Below are 10,738 nucleotides of genomic sequence, written 5' to 3'. Positions count from 1 at the left end.
CCCGAGCCCGAGCCCGAGCGGAGCGGGGCGGGGGAGGGAGGAGCTAGCACGGCCGCCGCCTCTGCCGGAGGAGCCGCGGGGCCGCCACACTTGCCCCCCTCCCCCTCTCTCACTCGCACTCACACCCGGGGACAGGAGGCGGGCGGCCCCGGCCCCACCGGTCCCCCATGGCCACCCCCGGGCCCCGGCGCTGAGCCACCCGCCACCCCTCCCCACGCACAGCCCAGCCCGCCACGCCGAGGTAAGGGGGAGGGGGAGGGGGTATTAATATGCAAATACATTGGGATTGATTATGCAAAGCCACCGGACGCTTGCTTGCAAAGGTCCTAGCCCCGGCGGGGGCGTCCCGGGGGACCCGTTGCCTGCACCACCAGCCTCTGGGTGACACTGTCAGCGCTGGGGTGCTTGCAACTTATCAAGTCCCCGGAGTAAATGGAGGACTTGGGCGGGCGGGGGAGGGGGACGGGACGGTTGCAGCGGGTTGGTGGCCAGGAGGGGGGCGGTGGTGTTGCAGGGGCAGATGGCGTCCGGGCCTCGCCCCCCACTTCCCCCCGCCGCCGCCCCACGGGTCCCCGGCCTCTCTCGGTCCCGTCTGCTACGCATTGTCGGAGCCGCGGCCCCGGCTGCCAGGCGGCCCCTGTTCCCCCGCCAGCCGCCGCCGCCGCGGTTTGTTTACGGTACGGGCGCCCTGTTTCTCCCCCCGCTCCTCACCCCCCGCCCTCCCGACTGCCGCGGCCGAGCTGCCTTAGCAAAGCTTCCTCCGGCTGGGCTGGGGGAGGGGGGGTTGCAGCTTACCCGGGTCCCGAGAAGCTCCCCAACCGGGTCACACGCGTCCCCGGTTCGGGGCTGCATGGCCCTCCAGCTGCAACGCTCCCAGTTGCAAAAACGCGGCTGAGGGGATGAAAAAACGGAGTTGGTGGGAGAACTCCGGGGTCCCTGGGAAGCGCCCAGAATGTTGCATGCTCTGGGCCACTCGGGGAAGTGCAAGAGAAATAGGGAGGGAGCCAAGGGGTTTGCAACGTATCTCTTGAGCCCCTGGCAGACGGGATCTCCCCTACTTCTGGAGGGAAAGGCCTACGAGGTGGCAGGGTCAGGGTTTGAAGGGAGGGAAAGGTAGGAGGAGCAAGGTACGGTTGGTGGTGCTCTGGAAGCCCTCTGACCTGGCAGTAGCTCTCTGACGTGAGAAGGAAAAGGGGTTGTTGTCCCGGAGGTGGAGGAGGGTAGGGGGAGAGGCTGTGAAAGCCAGACACACTGGGATAGGCACAGACACAGAGGGACACAGAGAGTCAAGGACAGGAGGGCGATAGACACACCCACACTGGGCCAGGAAGACCGAACACTCGTGAGCAAGTGCACACGCTGAGATGGACACACCCACAGGGGGACCCAAGGACAGGGAGACAGACACAGGCACATACCCACACACAGACTCCTATACACAGACATTACTATACATAGTCCCACATGCAGTCACAAACAACAAATCCTGTATTTATGGAGGACCTAGTGTCTAGGTACCACTGTGCTGCTCTTTATTAGATACCAAGAAGAGATAGAGTCTTCCTTTCAAGGAGTTCAATCAATCAATAAACATTTATTAAGCATCTACTAAGTGTCAAGCACTGGGCTAAATTCAAGGGAACAAAAAAGAGGCAAAAGACAGGCCCTTCCCTCAAGGAGTTTACATTCTAATTGGGAAAAGAAGACTGCTACACAAAATAATGGCTGGCACAGACAAATGCACAGATAGAGTAATATATGTGCTCTCCTGGGAGGATTCTTAACTTATGGGTCATAATCATAATCTTATTTTTTTATCTTAGATAATTATTTCAATATAACTAGTTTCTTTTATAATCTTATGCATTTAAAAACAATATTCTGAAAAGGAATCCATAAGCTTCACCAGACTGACAAGGGGGTCTATGACACACAAAAAAAGGTTCAGAACTCCTTTGTAGTTAGACTGTCAACTCCTTGAGGGCAAAGAGAGTATGTATCAAATACCTGTTTATATCTAGCACAGAACTTAGCTCAATGCTTCCTATATAGTAGCTACTCAGTATTTGTTGATTGAATGATACAATAGCAAATTTACTGTGTCACATATGCAGGCTTTCATGGACACAAATGCATACATTCTTTCTCTTTCTAGTTCTCTTTCTTTCTCTGTCTCTCTCTTCCTCTCTCTCTCTCCCTTCCTCTCTCCTACCTACCTCTTCCTCTCTTTCCCTCTCCCTCTCCTTCTGCCTCCTCTCTCACTCTTTCTCCCCTCCCTTCTCTCTCTTTCCCTTTCTTTCACCCATCTCTTCCCCCCCCACCCCACCCCACCTTCTCTCTCTGTCTCTCTCTCATGCTTCTTCTGGTGTCTCCCTCCTCCAAGGACATGGACTGTTTTTAAGGAGAAATAGAAAGAGAAATTAATGTGAGAGGAGAAGGGAGTAAGGGGTTTCTGAGGCCTGAGACAATGGCTCCAGACAGTAACCCTGCCTGGGGCTGCCGTGATAACTAAAGGCAAGGTTGTCTTTAAGAGAACCAAGCTTAACCTCTCCGTTCCCACTTTCCCATCCTAAAAGTGACCTGGGGAAGACATTCACCTGAATCTTTCCTCCTTACCCTGAAAGCCCTTCCCAAACCCTCAACTAGACCTCTTTCTATTATTCTTTTCATTCCCATCTTCTACCCCTCTGTTCAAACTGCTATGTATGTGTGTGTTTTTGTCTCTTTATCTGTTTATCTCTCTGGTCTCTTTCTCTTTGACTCACTATCTTTGTTTCTTTATTCCTGCCACTTTCTTTTGTGTGTCTCTAGATCTCTGTATCTCTGTCAGCATTATAATCTTCTCCCCTAGAGCTAGGGACTAGCTAGGACATCTTTCATATTTCTCTGGTTGCTAATAGCGAGCTTTTCCCTGCTGCCTTCCCAGGGGTCAGCAGGAGGTTGGGGGGGGGGAATGGAAAGGGGCTCTGCTGGCTTCTCAGGACATCCTGGATTTCCTTACCAAGAGAAAAGCACAGCTGTGGCCACCAGGGTTTCAGGGTGGGGGTGGGGAAGGGTGCTTCATATGGTTCTGTTCAAGCTGTCTTCTGTACCTGACTAAGCTAAGCCTAGAGACAGGGCCTAAATAAGGGTAGTTTTAGGGGATTAGTAGGGTTTTCTAATATCAACTAGGATTCCTCTCTTTTTGGCTTCCCAGGGCTCCCTATCCTATTCTAGAGCTTAGGTAGGTGAGAGTATTTAGTGTTTCCTATGCCCCGCCCCATCCTGAGATCTATGGGAATTATCACTCTGGGGAAAGGAGTAGGAGCCCAGCCATTGACATTAGAGTATCACTCCCATTGGGGCCTATTCCAAGCTCTTAAACTACTTATTTTGTTGAGATTGAACCTGAACTTGCCCTGGTGGGGCCAGATCCAAAGACTGGCCCTGATTTTCTTTCTCTCTCCCCCTCCCAACACCTCCCACCTTTTGATTTCTCCCTCTTCTCTAGCTCTTTGGCCTCCTCTCAAAGCCCAGTCTGCTTTATACCATCCATATACTTTATACCACCCATATATTTTGCCACCAACATATCTGTGAGGACACCCTTCTCTTTGATGAATATAGAGACATTTAAGGCCTGTGCTGGTATAGGAAATGTGGCACTGACCAGGAGTGGGCTGTCATAGAAATGGCTAGCCCTCCTCTTAGGCTCTTCTTGGGAAGAGAAGGGAGAAAGGAAGGAGGAGAGTCCTAGAGCCTGATTTGGCTGGCCCCTATTCCTGTTCTTCCTCTCCTTTCCCTCTGGTGTCACTGTGTGGTGGCTGGGATAGACACCTAGGCATCTAGCTCCGCTTGGCCTGGGCTTCCCTCATTCCCTGGCTTACCTAGAGGAAATGGCATAGGCCATTGATTGAGATTGTACCGATTCCACATTGCCTAACCTATGTTCCTAGATAAAGAGCAAAACTGAGGCCAGGTCAGGGATAGAAGTAGCTGAGGAAAGGAACCATGAGTCTGGTTCTTAAGCTTCTACCAGAAGGTGGCTTCCCCTGGGGAGGGAGCTAGAGGAGCTGGGAAGAGTTGGATGAAGGAGAAGTAAGAGTAAAGTTGAGGCAGGCTTTCCTCTGGAACATGCATGAATGGAGGAAATGTAGATAGGTCTGTTCTGCAAATTTACTGTCTCTTTCTCCTAGCCCTGACTCAGAGACCCCTCCCCCACAGGGTTGAGGGGGGGAGTGGGGGAAGGCAAACAAGTTTTGCAACCTGGAGACTTGTGGAGAAGAGTTTCTGGCTTGGAGCTAGGGCCCCCTGGGTACCCTCTTTTCTCCACCACCCCCTACTCCCTGGAAAAAACCTCATGGAACATCAGAATGGGGCTCCCTCCTCCCTAGGTTGTCAGTGGGTAGGCAGGTGGGCTGGGTTAATTATTGGCATCTCTGTGTGTGGCTCTGTTTGTCCAGTTCTGCTTTATTTGTAGGGTGGGGGAGTTGGGGCAAGGAGCAGGTTCCCACTACTACCCAACTTGACAGTGAGAACATAAATGGTGTAGGATATATTTTCATTGAAAATTCATCTTCTCTCCCAAAGCCAACAAGACACTCCTCTAAATCCAGGAATATTATTGGAACAGGTGGGAAAATGATGGCACCAAGTAGGTGAGGGGGAACCTATCCAAAGAGACATGAATAAAGATTTGGGACTCAGACTGTCCATCTGATTAGGTCACATCTTTCCTCCCCCACCAAGTCCCCTTGTGTTGCCAAGGTAATGGTATACCACTACCTCCTTTCCCCCTACTTCTGGCCCTGTTACCATGATGCCAGCTCCACCCAGTCCAGGTGAGGCAGGGAGTAGTCAGGGAATCTGGAAAGGGCTGCCCACCCTGACACCACCCCCCAGAAGGAAACAGTCAGGAAACTCTGGAGAAGGGTAAAAGTCACATGCCATTTCTTAGAGTTGGACATTGGGGAAGCATTGAGGGAGACTGATGCCTGGGGTAGTATTGGCCATTTGCAGTGCTCGTGGACTTGACTCTTTTTAGGTACCTGTCTCCTTCCAATGTCAAGGCAAGAGACGGGGAGCTCAGTCTGCTATCAGCCTTCATTTGAGGAACAGTTTCTGATTTCTCCCTAGAGGGAAGATAACTTGAAGTGTGTGCTGCCTGCCACCTTCTTGACTGGGAGGGGCTTAGGTACCAGGCAGCAGCAAGGGCAAAGGGGATAGATTTAAAGCCAATAATTAACCTGGCCAAAAAGCACAGGTGTTTCCCCAGATGTACTATGTTGTTGCCACTGAAGGCAAGGTGGGTGGAAAAACAGACTTTTTTTTTTTAAGGGGGAGGAGTGGACAGAGTCTAAAAGAAGTTGTTGCCTGAAGCATCTTTGTCTTGGGCTGGGGAGAAAGACTGAAAGTGTGCCCAGTAAGTGAAGGGTTAATACCTGCTACATAAACTGGCTCCACTTCCCCAAAATGGAAGAGGGCAGGGGGATTAGAGCTACTCCCACTACCCACCCTATTCTCATTAAACTGAAGGTACTGCTCTGTGCCTCAGTTTCTCTTTAAAAGTCAGAGTGCCTGTGGGGGAAAGGGAGTTGGAGAAGCACAGGGCTAAGTAACATTGTGCTCCAGATGAGCTAGGTTTTCTGATCTTGGGCTGAATGCTGCAATTTGGGGTGGAGTTGGGGGGAGGGGGTGGGCAGCACAATCCCTGCCCTCTCCTGCTAGTCTTTGGTTGGAAGCCCAAAAGCCTGAGCCTCTGGCAGCTGCCTGCTTTTATGTATAAGCATGTGTGTACATGCGTGTGTTCGTGTAATTGTGCATATGTGTGAGCCTAGAGAAGAAGGGGGCTGGCATGGAAAGGCTGTACTGGAATGGGGGAGCCGTGTGCAGAGTGTTGTGTGGGCCTCACGCATGCGGGGTGGGTGTGCATGTCTGCACGTGTCCGTGTGTGTGCGTGAGCTCTGGGTGCTCAGCTGCACTCTCTCTGTCTCTGTCTCTCACTCTGTATTTCTCTTTTTTTCTTATTTGTCTCTGACCCTGCTTGCTTCTGAGTATGTGGGCTTTGGGCCCCTCCTTCCCTGCCCCTCCCCACTGTGGAGAAAGGAAGAGTGCCTTGTTCCCTTGTTCTCCCCTCCCCAGAGTAAGGATACTCTCCTTCTTTGATCCCCCTCTCCTCTAGCCCAGGGCACTTTCTTGTGTGTGAGAACCGGGAGGATGTGGTGGGGATCCCCTAGTCCTGGTGGGGGGGACTCCCTGCTTCCCCTGCTGTGCCTTGTGTAGTGAGAGCCCCTGCCCCTTGACATTCATACCTCCAGTTCTCAGCTGCCCTATGTCGGGGCTCCAGTTACTCTGGCTTTTGGTTGGGTTCCTGAGGGAAAGAGGGAGGGAGAGAAGAATGTGCCAGAGTGAGAAGGGGGACTCACCCATCTCTGGCTTTCCAACCACTTTAATCTTCCTCTTCCTTCCCAGAGTCGAGTAGGGAGGGGAGGGCAATGTTTGGGAGAATGCCGGCTGTCCAGGCTGGTGTGAGGGCAAGCCAGAAGTGGCTAAGTCTAAGCATGAGGAGGGGAGGAGTGGAGGGGAGGAGCCATTGGAGGAAATATAGGTAAATGGTTGGGGCACAGTTATGGCTACTGCTACGCAATGGTTGATGATGAAGGATGGGTAGAGGATGACTCCTAGGTACTATCACCCACTTGTATCTCAGTGTCAGATATGAGACTGACTGGATTTGTCCCAGGGGTGGGGAGGAGAGCCCAGCAGGTGGGTGAGGCTGGGCTTGGGAGGGAAGAAGGAGGCATAGTCCTTTGATGCTAGCACCGGGCATAGTGCCCAAGTCAGTGGCTGCTGTTTATGTCTCTATGTCTCTGTCCTGGGGTGGGGGGAGGAGAGGAATTTCCTGTTGTATTCCTTAGCAGAGGAGGGGGCTTCTTTTGTTAAGAAATAAACTCATTTCTCTCCCTCTTCCTCCTCTTTTCTGACCTCTGGATTCCACCTGGGCCTTTGTTGGACCCTACACCCCTCCCTTGTGGTCTGCCAGTCGCAAATACTGTTTTATGGGAAAAGGAAGAAAAGCAGGGTATCAGCTAGGAAAAAGAAAGTCTAGTGGACCAACCAAAAGAATCCTGCCTACCGCTACCTTGCCTTTGTCCCCCAACTGTCCAAAACTGCAGTAGGTGGTATTTCTTTTTTTTTTTTTAATATCACTCTTAGGAGGCGGTGGTTTTCTCTGTGTGTCTCTCCCCTAGCAGAATGAGAACTGGGGTGGGGGGTGGTTGCTGGGAGTACTATCTTCTCTTTGTCAGAAGGCTGAATGAATGGTTGATGAGCTTTAAGTTAGCTCTGGGGAAGGAGGTGAGCCTGGGCTCCAGCCCCAGGGAGAAGTCTGCCTTTCTGAGAAGCAAGAGCAATGAGGGAGTTTCTGCATTATACTTAAGGCTCTCTGTGTCAGCCTGTGCCATCCTGTGGCCGAGTATGTGTGTCAGTGTTTGTCTCCATGTATTTATGTTGTGTATTTTTCCTCGTGCCTGTTTTCTTGCATGTTGATGTTTTTGGACATCTCTGAGTGGGCATGATTGGGTCCTTTTGTGTGTGTGGACCTTGGTTTGCATAAGTGTGCCTGTATTTCTGCCGGTGCCTATATCCATGTGTATCTTTACTTTCTTCTTGCCCTGATATAGGGGGATCAATCCAGGGGGCCTCAAAGGGAATTCCCCCACCCCCACTCTAGCAGCAGACTGAGGGGTGAGGGGGAGGGAGGTGTGAATGCACCCACGACACTATTAATAACCCACATGCCAGGCCACCACGCACCAGCTGTCACCGTGGAAACCACTCCTCCTTCCTTCTTTCCCCTATCTTTGATGAGTTGTGACTTAGGACAGAATGCCCCTCACCCCCACTCTCTGTCTCTTTGTCTCTCTTTTCCCTCTCTTATTTCTGATTGCATCTTTCTTTCTGTCATCTCCTTGTCTCTTGTCTTTGTGTGTGCCCCCTCTTCCCCCTCCTTGTTTCCTCTCTTTTTATCTTTCTCTCCCTCTCTCCCTCCCTCTCCACTCATATCACTCTTTCCCCATCTTCCTCTTTCCCCTTCTCTCCCCAACTCCCTCAGTCTTTTCCCATCTCTTACCCCATCTCCCATCTTCCTTCCTCTCTCCTCATATACTCTTCCCACCTCCCATCTCCCCACTCTTTCTCCTCTCCCCTCCCTCCATCTCCCTCTCTCTCATCTTCTTCATTCTTTCTCTGTCTCCTCCTCTCTCCATCTCCCACTCCCTTTCCTTTTCCTTTTTGTCCCCTTTTCCTTGTTTTTCTTCTTCCCACCGTTCCTTCTTTCTTTCTCCCTGTCTCTCTCTGTGTCTCCCTCCATGTCTCCTGGCTCCAGATCTGGGGGTTGTGGTGGGGGTGGTGCTGGGCTTTCTCTCCTGTGCAGTATGAACAAAGTTCAGGGGCCTGGGTTGGGTGGGGCTCCAAGCCAAGAACAGACACCAGAGAGGTAGGGGGTGGGTGCGTGGGTGTACGGATATGGTGTAGGAGTTCCGATGCAGTTTAGGTTCTGAGGGAAGGGGTAGGAGCGAGGATGTATACATTTTCTCCTAGTCCTCAGAGCTCCCCAGTGGCAAGGAGGCTGCTCACCCTCAAGTTGCTTAGGTCCAGACTGCAGGACAACAGGGAAATGGGGGCTGGTTGGCAGTGGAAGGTTGGCACAATGCCCAAGGATGCCGCATTGGCCTCATGTCTCCCCCCTCCCCCCATTACCAAGGCACTCAGACTTAATGAAATGCTTCCTTCTCCATGGGCACAGTGCCCACATTGCCACCCCCAACAGTTCTATAGGGGGAGGGGTGGAGAGTGATGTCAACTGACAGGTGGGCCCTTGCTGTCTCTCAGTCTGTCATTCTAGTTGCTCTGAGTTGAGAATGAAAAGCCCAATGTGTTTTTTATTACCCTTTCGGGAAGAAGCTTTGAGAATTAAACTTAGCATACTGGCCTAGCGGGAAGAGGATGAGAAGAAAGGCACCTCTCAGGCTGGGCATTGGCCCTCCAGTTCTCCTTGGCCGGAGCTCTCCACCCCCATGCCGCCACCACATTTAGACACCTACGTGAATGTATGCAGGTGTGTCTGGTTAAAGTTGTGAGTCCTGGGAATGGATGAGAAGGGCAGCAGTTCCTATCTGACTGGGCCCTCCCCTCTGCTTGACCATTCTTTTGCCTAAGCAACTTGGGTATGGCCTCAAAGAAGGAGAAATGTTCTTTCCTCCTATCTCCCCATGACAACAACAACAAAAAGCAAAACTAAAACACAAAAGATAGACAGTGTCACAGACTGAATGGACTACTAGAGTCAGGAAGACCTGGGTTCAAATCCTAAATCCTTTAACCTCTCTGATCCCATTTCCAGATCTTTAAAATGAGGATAATAAGGGACAGTTAGGTGGTACAGTGGAGAGAGCACCAGGCCTGAAGTTGGGAAAGACCTAGGTTCAAATTTGGTCTGATATTTCCTAGCTGTGTGACCCTGAACAAGTCACTTAACTTCCATTTGGCTTGCCCTTCCCGTTCTCTCTTAGAATTGTTACTAAGACAGAAAAAGAAAGAATTTTTAAAAAAATAAATAAACAAAATAAGGATAATATCCACCTCACAGAGCTGTTAGGATCCAAATGTTGTGGTTCTCTATGCAAGGTGCTTTGCAGAGATTGAAGTCCTATAGAAATGTTAATTATTACTGTTATTATCAGCACCAACTTTGTGCTGGGATCTAGGCCTGGATATCCAATCTGTGGGCAAGGCACCTCTTTCCTCTGGCAAGGGAGGTTGAAGTAGACAAGGCTTATGAATGGAGGACCACGTGTTTGTGACACCTTGGGCATCAATCATTCGGCTGCATGTAGGTGCTCTTCCTCTCAGGGGCATGTGTTTTACCCCTCACTATTATCCGTGTCCATTTTAAGTCAGGGCTTAGGTGGGACTGGTGTCTTAAACATGGTGGCTACTTTTGATATCATGCCCAGACCTGTACTCCCTGGGAATAGTCAGGGGTTCCAGGAGTGGTGGCTGTCCATTTGAAATCTGAGTTGGGGCACAGGGGCCTGGACGAGGGTTGCCAAAGCTAGTAGGGACTGATACTACAACTCGAGCTCTACAAACCAGTTTCCTGGGACCTAGGACTGTATCTAGGCCCCCTCTGCAGGGCTGTCTCTCTCATCATGCCCACTCCTGTGCAGGCCCTCCTCCTTTCCCCAGGGGTGCTCAGGCCTCCTGCTGGTGAGTGGATTTTTCCAGCTTCTGTAAACAAGTGGTGGCAGTGTGCCAGGCAGGCAGGAGACGGGCGGGGGCAGTGCCCGCAGCCAGGGTGTGCCAAGCACCAAGGCATGGCCTGGAGGGAGACAGGGAGACTGAGACAGAGAGAGAGACACCAAAGAGCCTGAGCTCAGCATCAAGACAAGAGGGCCAGAAAGATACCAAATATTCCCCTCACTGTCCAGCCCCCTTCTTCTCCCCAACCATCCCCACCCAACCCCACCCCATTGAGTCTAGAGAGTAGCTCCTCCTCTACCACCACTCTACTACTAGGAGGGGGTAAGGAGGCCACTGTCCTCAACCTTCAAACCCCCCCTTTCCCCCTCCCCCAACCCCCCACCCCTCAGGGCTGGCTGCACCATTATAAATTTATAACAGGAATTTCTCCAGCAGCCAAGAAAAACTTGACCTACTTTCCTGATGGCTCCCAGCCTGAGACTCCCTGCCTGGCCCC

General features: G+C 51.6%; 1 protein-coding gene across 1 annotated transcript in view; it reads left to right on the top strand.

Moving 5' to 3' along the window:
- The first annotated feature begins 70 nt into the window (after positions 1-70).
- The window catches only part of THRA (thyroid hormone receptor alpha), a 32,117-nt gene continuing 21,449 nt past the window's right edge, over positions 71-10,738 (top strand). The window contains exon 1 of the mRNA XM_044674460.1: positions 71-241. The gene's annotated coding sequence lies outside the window, so the exon portion shown is untranslated. The remainder of the gene's footprint in view (positions 242-10,738) is intronic.

This window comes from Gracilinanus agilis, chromosome 4 (assembly GCF_016433145.1).
Source record: "Gracilinanus agilis isolate LMUSP501 chromosome 4, AgileGrace, whole genome shotgun sequence".
Taxonomy (NCBI): Eukaryota; Metazoa; Chordata; class Mammalia; order Didelphimorphia; family Didelphidae; genus Gracilinanus; species Gracilinanus agilis.
Note: the sequence above shows the minus strand (reverse complement) of the source record. Positions and strands in the feature narration are given on the sequence as shown.